Source organism: Acinonyx jubatus, chromosome B2 (genome assembly GCF_027475565.1).
Source record: "Acinonyx jubatus isolate Ajub_Pintada_27869175 chromosome B2, VMU_Ajub_asm_v1.0, whole genome shotgun sequence".
Lineage (NCBI taxonomy): Eukaryota > Metazoa > Chordata > Mammalia > Carnivora > Felidae > Acinonyx > Acinonyx jubatus.
The window spans coordinates 58,917,979-58,929,076 of NC_069385.1; positions in this window are offsets into that span (position 1 = coordinate 58,917,979).

The window sequence follows — 11,098 nt, forward strand, 5'->3', positions numbered from 1 at the left end:
CCCAGTGTAGTTGATATGTTATCAATATCATAAAAGTGATAGTGCATTTTCCTAAATCTTAGGGTGGTCATAGTTTCTTCCATATAGACAAATGAGGATCAAATGTAAATTCAGTGCGATTACCAAGAAGCAGGGGTAGTCATTTGATTTTTTTTCTGTCAAATCCTACTGTGTCTTCCAGGCATGTGGAGCTAAGGAGAAACATTAGTAAGGATATTGTATGGCTGGCTCTGTGAGTAAACTATTCCTCTGTGCTAGAAACCAAGATCATGAGGATAAGTGGGGTGGGGATGAAAAAGTGGTCAAAACAGGTAATAATTAGAAATAAGCAAAGATTATAGCAAATAAGAATGATGCTTAAAAGTGGATCACAGTTCCAGTTAAGGATACAATCATACTATTTCCAGGAGAGAACCTCAGAGCCTGAGAATAATACCCATAGCTCTCTCTTACCAATGTGGTGGCAATGAGAAGCTTTCAGACCTGGTTCCTATAGAGAAGGGAAATTAAAATATTGATTTATAAACTCTACCTATGTTTTCCACTTATATAATTTGGAGTAAAGAAGGGACAAAATATATCTTGATGACTTTACTTATGGGCCCCAGCTACTGCTTAGTTCACTGTTAATGTCCTATATTTACTATTCTATTTATCAGATATCCTGTGAGGTACTACCAATGAATCATATAGGATAGACAATAATGAAAAGCAAAGTTTATGCATTATATAAAATCATAGATCAGAATTATATATTTTGAAGGCAGCTGCCTGAATATGGTGAGAAGCAGACTGCAGCTGTTGTCCTTATATTTCACAATTTAGTATGCTCATTTAAATACATCTGTTGTGAACTTGGGTGAAATTTACTTAAGGACAGTAGAAATAGAACTTGAGCAGCCTTTAAATTGTGTATTTGGATGTGAATTGTGGCTTGATATTACCTACAACAACCATTCAGAGGTATGCAAAGTTACTTTTAAAATTGTGGTGCACACAGTCAGTCTCAGTGAGCACACAACATTTTGGAATACAGATTATGTTCTCAAACTGCATGACTCTCATTAATGTTCAAAGGCAACAGTATATGTAGAGGTTTGACCAGTAGTTCCAAAAACTTTGGGAGGATTTTAGGAACTGCTCATGGGGTATTGCATCAGGCTATAAAAATGTTCTGAGAGGCAAGAAACCATGTTAAGAAAACGTCCATTCTTCAGAATATCAGAGGGATATGTATTCTAGAAGACAAGGAAGATGAGTTACAGCTGAAAATCACTCTGGATAGGTAATAAGGCCATTGGTGAAAGGATTAATAATGACTCTGAATAATTAATCAAATGCAGGATATCACCTTTCATTTTGAATTAAATAATTCTTAGTTGTGAATGACTTTATTATGCATTTTAAGATTTTTAGTAATATTCCTAACTCCAACTCACTAGATGCCAATAGCAAGACCCCAGTTGTAGCTACTAAAAATGTCTCCAGATGCCAAATGTCTTCTAGAGGACAAAATTACCCTTGACTGAGAACTTCTGTTCTAATGGATGACCATGCCCATCAACAATGATGGGGTAGTTTTATAGACTCACAAACGAAGGACTATTAGATATTCTAATCATGAAAATGATGTCTTTGAAGATCAGTGGTTATGAATACTCAAGAGGTAACCTAAAAAGCAAATTTGTGATAATACATTATGGTAAGTCTAAGTTTTAGGAGACCATCACCGGTTATTATGGTTTTCATTGTTGTTTTTTAACAGCCCAGATACCTGGTAAAAACTTTTATCTTCTCTGTGCTATGATTAGTTGGTATTTAACAGATAAAGATCAAAACCATATTGTCTTATGGGAAATAAATAAGTGGAACTATATAATTACAGCTGGAAGCCAGTATCTTTAAAAACCTATGCCATGATATCCAAGATATAGCTGTTTTCACTAACAAAAAGAATCCAGACTTTATTGAACATTGACCTCTGGCCACAATTTGCTATTAGAAATAGCACGGATATTGCTAAGATGTGATATAGTTAATTGATATATGGTTAGTGAAACTTTAACTTCTCTGGCAGAGATATATATTGTTGAAATAAAATTTTATGTTTTCTCTGATAAAAATAAGTGAAAAGTAAAGTCATGCAGACATGATCTCCAAATAAGATAATATATGGGTAAATTTATTTGAAGTTCATGATTTTTGAAACACTTGTGGAAAACCATTGTTTATAAAAGAGACATGTACTCTTTCAAGTTTTTATTTAAATTCTAGTTAGTTAACATATAGTGTAATATCGGTTTCAGGTGTAGTGTGATTCATCACTCATATATAACACCTAGTGCTCATCACAAGTACCTACCTTAATACCTATCACCAATTTAGCCCATCCCCCACCACCTCCCCTCCGGAAATTCTCAGTTTGTTCTCTATAGTTAATAGTCTCTTTTGGTTTACCTCTTTTTCTTTTTCCTTCCCCTATGTTTATCTGTTTTGTTTCTTAAATTCCACATATGAATGAAATTATATGATATTTGTCTTTTTCTGACTAACTTAATTCGCTTAGCATAATACACTCTAGATCCATCCACATCGTTGCAAATGGCAAGATTTTATTCTTTTTCATGGCTAGGTAATATTCCATTAAATATATATGTTCCATTAATTAGATACATAATATATATATAATATAATATATATATAATCTCTTTTTCATGGCTAGGTAATATTCCATTAAATATATATGTTCCATTAATTAGATACATAATATATATATAATCTCATATCTTTATCCATTCATCAGTTGATGGACATTTGGGCTCTTTCCATAATTTGGCTCTCATTGATAATGCTGTTATAAACATTTGTACTAAATACATTAAAATATTCAAATCATTGGGGTGCCTGGATGGCTCAGTCGGTTGAGTGTCCAACTTCAGCTCAGGTCATGATCTCACAGTCCATGGTTTCGAGCCCCACGTCGGGCTCTGTGCTGACAGCTCAGAGGCTGGATCCTGCTTCAGAGTCTGTGTCTCCCTCTCTCTGCCCCCTCCCCTGCTCATGCTCTGTCTCTGTCTCAAAAATAAATAAAAACATGAAAAAAAAATTCAAATCATTGATGATTTTATTTTATTTTATTTCATTTTATTTATTTATTTTTAAGTTTATTCATTTTTGAAAGAGACAGAGCATGAGAAGGAGAGGGGCAGAGAGAGAAGGGAGACACAGAATCTGAAGTGGGTTCCAGGCTCTGAGCTGTCAGCACAGAGCCTGAAGCGGGGGCGAACTCATGAACTGAGAGACTACAACCTGAGCTGAAGTCGGATGCTCAACTGACTGAGCCACCCAGGTGCCCCAAATTATTGACTATTTTAAAAAGGGGTAAATGCCAGTAGATTAATAGCAAAAGACAAGTAAAGAGATACAATCATGATTAGCATGCTTTGTAGAGGGAATTTCTGTTCCACATTGTATTGTTCATGCCTAATGCTTGTTGGAGTCTTTACAGGCTTGTTCTTTTGTATAATATTTTGCAGAAAATAGTTTAAGAAAAATAATAAAGATGCCTAAGACATTTATGGAAAGGCAATATTGATAAAAGGCAAAGGGTGTACTGGGAAGGAAGAGGTTAAGTAGTAGGTCTCAACCTGCTTTTGGAAGCAGCATACTCTTCTTTTGGAAGGATGCACATAAGGAAGATGGCTGATGAATCCATCGAATTTCCTTATAAATATACCAACATCAAGTCTCCTGACAAATAAGACAATGATATTTGCTAACAGAAAGCCCCTTGATTCAGTAATGCTTAGAGATTTCATATACTGTTTGGTCCCAGAGCACATATGATGCTACAAAAAAAAAATGGGAAATAAGGTTGTGGTCATGAAATCGTTCTACTGCCTGTGTCTTGTAATTCCTTGTATCCTTGAAACATTAGTGAAGTTTAAATTTGAATAATATCTTTGAGGTTTTAAAATTAGTTTTGACAATCTGATCTTTTATAATGCCTTATGGAGATTCCTCATATGGTCCTATATATTGACTCCTCCACATTTTGGAGCTGTAAAATTGAAAGCTAACCCTAAAGGAGAAGTTTACATGAGGACATGGCGCACGTTAAAGAGTAATTAGTGCTTTTCTATCTCTTCAGGATATTTTAGACCTTTGAACTACACAGAGAAATAATAAACATATTAATAGTAATAGGAAAAGAAAATCACTAATAGAAAACAACTCTAAATGAAGTTGGAAGTGAGAACAGTAGAGAATTTTGAAGCTTTTCTTCCTCATTTATTTTTTAATAGTTTGATAAGAATAGGTATTCACTCTTCTTTCAATGTTTGGTAGAATTCACCTGGGAAGCCATCTGGCCCTGAACCATTGTTGGGAGTTGTTTTTACTATTGATTCACTTTCATTGCTAGTAATTAGTCTGTTCAAATTTTCTATTACTTCCTGTTTCAGTTTTGGGAGGATATATGTTTCTAAGAATTTATCCATTTCTTCTGGTTGCCCAATTTGTTGGCATATAATTTTTCATAATATTCTCTTATAATTCTTTGTATTTCTGTGGTGTGCATTATTTATATTTCATTTCTGATTTTGTTTATTTGAGTCTTATCTCCTTCTCTCCCCCCTGCTTTTTTTTGCTATGATTTTATTAAGTCCTTTTATTCAGGACATATTCCTCTGTTTCCTCATTTTGTCTAAGTCTCTATGTCTGATTAGGAAAGGCAGCTAATGTCTCCTGATCTTGAAAGTAGTGGCCTAATGAAGAAGAGGCCCTGTCGTGCTCTGTAGCACAATGTCCCTTAATCACTAGAACTTGGCATTTCAGGGGTGTCTCTTATGTGTGTTGCATGTGTCCTACTGTCCTAGTTGAGCCACATTTGCTTCAGTCCAGTCAGCTACAATGGCCCTCTTTGCTTATTGTTAGAAGGTTTTTGTTTCTTGTGCTGTTTAGGGGCCAGTCTGGGGCTGCCTTGGGCTTGACTTAGGTCAAAGCAGATGCCTACCTTCAGCCCTTTTGCCAGAACTGGGGTCACATGGAAGGTCAGGAATCTGTTCCTACATTGTTCCCTGAGAGGCTTTTGTTGGTGGGTGGGGCCTGCAGTCAGATCAGATGTCTGCCCTTAACAGTCACATGTGACCTTAAACTACCACACTCTCTTTTTGTGCTTTCTATTGTGAGATTTTTGTTGGTTAGCAGGGCCAGTAGTCAGATCAGATGTCTGCCCTCAGCCCACTGCTGGGGCTGCAAACTGGTGTGTGTGGTTTTCTTCCCCTCTCCCCAGGGTAAGAGTCACTTTGCAGTACTGCTGATCATTGTTGGGGCTGCTTGCAGGATGCAATGCTTCTGGCGTCACTTTGGAGACTCCCACTGAGTGGGGCGAGCTGCTTGGGACAGTCCACAGGAAAATGCAAAGGCTGGATATGTGGTGTTAGCAAGCTAGGTGGTGAGTGTTCAAGCTGGTTCCTGCAAGTGTCCGGGTATCTACATTGGGGAACAGGGGGAGGAAATGGCACCCACCAGTTCTTTTGTTCTTGAAGAAGTCCCCTAAATATCCCTGCCCCTCCTGTGTTCATTCTGGGATTAGTAAATAAAATCTTCTCCCTGTATACGCCAGGCACTTTCCAAACTACTGCTTCTATTTTGTATCTCAGTTAGGTTGTTTGTTATCCTGTATCTTTAATGGGAAGACCATTTTCTATGACCCTCAGGCTCTTCCAGAGCCAAGTCCAGTGATTTTTAAAGTTCTGGATGTTAAGAGCAACTAATTATAAAAACTTATGAAGTTAAACTCTTCTGGTTTTCAAAGTCAAATGATATGGGGATTTGTCTTCCCAGTGCAGATTTCTCATGTCTGGCGTGCTTGAGTATAGGGTCTTTTCCTCTCTGTTCTTCATTTTTGGGGTGTCCCTCCAATTTGTGGTTAGTCTTACTGGGAGTTTGGTTCCTGATCATGCCTTGTCCCTTACTACTGGATTATTCGTGGCCTCCTCTCTACAGTTAACTGTGGAGAATCTGTTTTGCCAAACTTTAGTTTGTTTTATGGGTTAGTTACACTGATGTGACATCTGTGTTTATCCATAGGATGCGATGAACTTAGGATCCTCCTACTTTGTCATCTTCGTCAAAATCCAAAATTCTTAATGCACTAAATAGACAACTGTACATTTGTTACTTAGTTGAGTTTTAGCAAAATAGCCTACATTGGATTAAATTACGATGGTAGCAGAATAAATTTATTAAATGGATATGACCACTTCTATGGAATAATGACAGGAAAAATTTTGGATACAACATTTTGAGATTACATACCTTATGAATAACTTTGTGCAAATTCGGGTTACAAAATGAAATACACACAGTATTATATAGTGTTTAGCAACCAAAAATATTCAGAGTATGATCATGTGCATTCATTTGCATTTGTTTTATTTATAGACTTACTTTTTCACCCTTAAAAAATACACTGGTAAGAACAAGTGGCATTTATTATTAAAAAATATCTTGGCCGTTTATGTGTTTTATTTTAAATAGCAACCGATATTTATATAAGCACAATGCAAGGTATAGAACTCATGTATTAATAGTGTGATGTGGTGGGTATCCCTATCCATATACATGGACCTTACCATTATGTTATATTCAGATTGGAATTCCAGTAACTAGCACCTGTAGTGTCTTTGGGTCCACTATGATCCTGTGGGACAGGATCAAGTGCCAGGGAAAAACCCTTCATGAAAGACTGAAAGGGATCAGCAGATAAATAACCCAGTTCTCTTATTTTCCATGTGAGAGAACTCTGAAGCATGGATTTCACAAAAGTTTACAGTTTATCAGCTACATCAAGTTGCACTTGTCCAGAGTGTAACTTTTTTGATAATTCGACTTTTATTTCTTCTGATTCCTGAAATACTTCTTCACTCCTCCGTTCATGGTCTCTGGCTTCACTTCCCAAACAAACTCCTTGCAATCATGTGATTTTATGGGAGCCCAAACTATTATAATTCCAATGTATCAGACATCAGGTGTCCTCGGAAGAAAATTATGAAAGCTGCCATCATGACTCAGGAGATCTTACATTTTTATAATGATGAGGCACCTTAAAAAATCTCATTAATGTGTGAGAAAATTTACAGTGAAGATAGGTCTTAAGTGTCATGGTAATCATGAAGAATGTGCTATATTCCTTAACTAATGTCTGCCTGTGTTTACATCAGCTAAAATATTATATATTCTACTTACCTTCAAGTGTAGATTCAAATATTTATCTCTTTAAAGCAGTAATATTGTTAATAGATCATCTACCCATGACTTTGAAACAACACAACAAAGATAGTGATTACAGAAATTTGAAAATCCAAAGTTTTTCTTCTGACAAGTTTAGTAACCAATATACCAAAATAGTAACTGTGGCAGAAATTAAAGTATATTAAATGGTTATTTATAAAGCCACCATAGTGTTTGACACACACACACACGCACACACACACACGCACACACACACGTTCATGTCACATAAATATCTTGCCAAAACATTTGCAGTAAAATGTGCTAATATCAACTGTTTATTGGCAGTAGAGCAAGATTAGAAAATATTTAAATTTCCAGAAAATATTTAAATTTCCACTTTATGTTTTTAAATATAAGATGAAGAGGAGAGGACATTTAAAATAAGACTGACAACCTGAGTTTTTCTGAGATGAATTCCAAGTGTTTAGTCAAGAATCACTTTTGACACATGGCTACAATTTGACATACCTTTTTTATTTTTTTTTTAATTTTTTTTCAACGTTTTTTTTACTTATTTCTGGGACAGAGAGAGGAAGACATAGAATCGGAAATAGGCTCCAGGGTCCGAGCCATCAGCCCAGAGCCTGACGCGGGGCTCGAACTCACGGACCGCGAGATCGTGACCTGGCTGAAGTCGGACGCTTAACCCACTGCGCCACCCAGGCACCCCGACGTACCTTTTTTAAATTTGATACATTAGTTCTCTGGAGTTTTTTTGCTTTTGGTTTTTATTTGTCCTGTATTTCTGATTTGACTTCAAGTAGACCCCCTTTCATTTTTTAAATTAATAACTTTTATTTTTAGTAGTTTAAAGAAATCATGTAGCTTAAGAAAAATCTTATTTTAATATGAGTGCTTTTTCCTCACACTCATATTCCCCTCTTGGCTTCAAACAAGTAAATTTTTTCTGAATTTTTATTTTAATACAACTTGCTTTTATTTGCAGTATGCCCACATATAGATGAACCATTAATATATATTTTATTTAATTTGCTTAACTTAACATTTATATAAAAATCATGCAATTAAGTATGTATCTGTAATTTTATTTTAAACTTAATATTATGCTTTTTGAACTTATTCTGACTGAGGCATGTTGCCTTGTTTCATTCACGTTAATAGTTTTATGATATTTTAATATAAATTTATGATATTGTTTATGGCCACTTAAAGGAATTTCAGTTAACAAATTGCCATTAGAAATGTTGCCTTGATGACCTACTGGTACACACATGTATAAAATGTGAAATTTCTTGGTATTAGCAAGTAAACAATTTTAACTTTACCAAATGATATACTGAGTTTTTAGCAGACACTTAAGAAAATATTAGTGATGCAAAATATAAGTTAACAAGTTTTCAGCCAGTAAGTATAGTGTATACAAACCATGAGTAGAGGTGTGTCTGAAATGTTGAATGGTGGCCAGAAAGGCTGGTATATAAACATTGGAAACAAGTTTTTGCAGAAGATATAAAGATGAAATCATGTGAGTCATTGCAGGCCTTACTAAAAATTTTAGACTTTTTCTTCAGTTAAGGAGAAACTAGTGATTTTATCAACCTAAACTTTAAGCATGACATGATTGAATGTTATTTTTTAATGTTTATTTTTATTTTGAAAGAGAGAGAGAAAGATAGAGGCAGAGAGAGGGGGAGAGAAAATCCCAAGCAGGTTCCACACTGTCAATACAGAGCCCAATATGGGGTTCAATCCCACAAACCATGAGATGATGACCTGAGCTGAAATCAAGAGTTTGACCCTTAACCAGTTGAGCCACCCAGGTGTCCCTGAATATTAATTTTTAAATATAACTTAAACTCCTATATGGAGAAGTAATGGGAGATACGGTGGATGTGTAGAGACCAATTAAATGACTAACTGGTACATCAAGTAAGGAATAGCTTTTAAAAAATTGTATCTTGGCAATTCCAATGGAAAGACATGGACAGATACATTAATGGGGAAGCAATATAGTAGGACCTAAGGTGAGACAGAGCTAAAGGCAATTCTTGATGAAATTCTTCAGTTTTGTGGATTAAGCAAGTAAGTGAATACTAACAGAATTTGCTGAAATGGGGAATACTGAGAAGGGTAATTTGGGAGAGATACATTGTACAATGATTTGACATTTGTTTTGAATATAGTATGTTGAGATCCTCTGATTAATCCTAATGGAATCTTTGAGTATGCACTTAGATATATAAATCCAAAATTCAGAAGAGCAGTGTAGACTGGAAGTATAGGATTGTGTATTCACACATGTGAATTCTAATGAGGACCAAGGGAGGAATCAACTACCTTGAGAAAAGTTCTGTGATGATAAGAAAAGGATACCAAGGAAAAATAATTGAGCTGTTCTATTACAGGAGGATTGACTTGAGAAAGAAGAGTTGGCAAGAGACCCGAAAAGATTATCAAAAGAAGTAAGAGGAGGGGCACCTGGGTGGTTCAGTCAGTTAAGCCCTGTGTCAGGCTCATCATTGACAGCAAGGAGCCGGCTTGAGATTCTAACTCTCCCTCTTTCTCTCTGCCCCTCTTCTGTTTGTGCCCTCTCTCTCTCTCTCTCTCTCTCTCTCTCTCTCTCTCTCTCTCTCGGCTCTCTCACTCTCCTCTCTCTTTCTTTCTTTAAATAAATAAATAAATAAATAAATAAATAAATAAATAAAAGAAGAAGAAGAAGAAGAAAGAGGAAAACTTGGAGCCTATGTTGCCCCTATAGGCTAGAGGAGGAGTGTAATTAAAAATGAGTAGTCTGCTGTGCTAAGTGCTGCTTTGCAGGAAGCAAGTTAGAAAATGAAGTTTACCCATTAGACTTAGTGACATAGACATGATTATCTTTTTGAAAGCATTACTTATAAGATAGAAATAACCTTAATAAGCAAACCTCTGGTCCCTCTGAATGAAGATTTTGTATTTATATCTAGATGGAGCCATGTTCTTTGGACATAAAAATCAGATACAATTCAGAATACTATATTTATGTCACTTAAAAACAAGCTAATGCTACCAGAACAGATGAATTCCACAACAAAAACAATAAAACGATCACCTGTGGCCCTTCATTTGCTTCAGTTTTTTTTTTTTTTTTCTAAGAAAAGTTCCCTAAAAGAGACTGGAACTTAAAAGGAACTAGAAAGTCTTCCAAATTGGAATATTTACCAGAAATCATTATCTAATCGAACTCACCTTACAGAATTACCCATTTTCACAAATTCTATTTGCATTAGAATTCTCAAAGAATTGGTACAAGTTGATGGTAAAGGTCTCTTTCAGAGGGTTAGACTCTGTGTATTGGATGATGCATAAAGGAATCACCTCAATAAAACAAATAAACAATTTTGAATATATTATTTTGTTTAGCTTTCCCTGAGGCATCATTTTAGTGAATGGTTACAGGCAAATGAACAGCATCTTATAACTTTTACATGAGCACCAGAAGCTTTCCTGCTAGGTCCAGATTGCTATTTATTTTCTAATGATATTTTACAGAATCCTGTCAGTTTGGGGGGAAAGCTCAGAGTATCCTCAAGGATATTTAGAGGTTCTTTTTGTTTTCTTACTTTTTGAATTTACACATCTGAAAATGAAAAAAATTAATACAAATAGTTAATTAGTGGTTATATATTGGTAGAAAGAGAAGGAAAGCAGACTTAGGACCCTCTCCTGTCTCTAGATTTTTAAGGGCTTGTTCTAAGTTATTTCTCGTCACCATCCCGCTCAAAGAGAAAGCTATTTTTTTAAGCACAAAATTACTATGTCATTCTGCTCTTTGCAATATCTTTAGCCTAATTGTTACAAA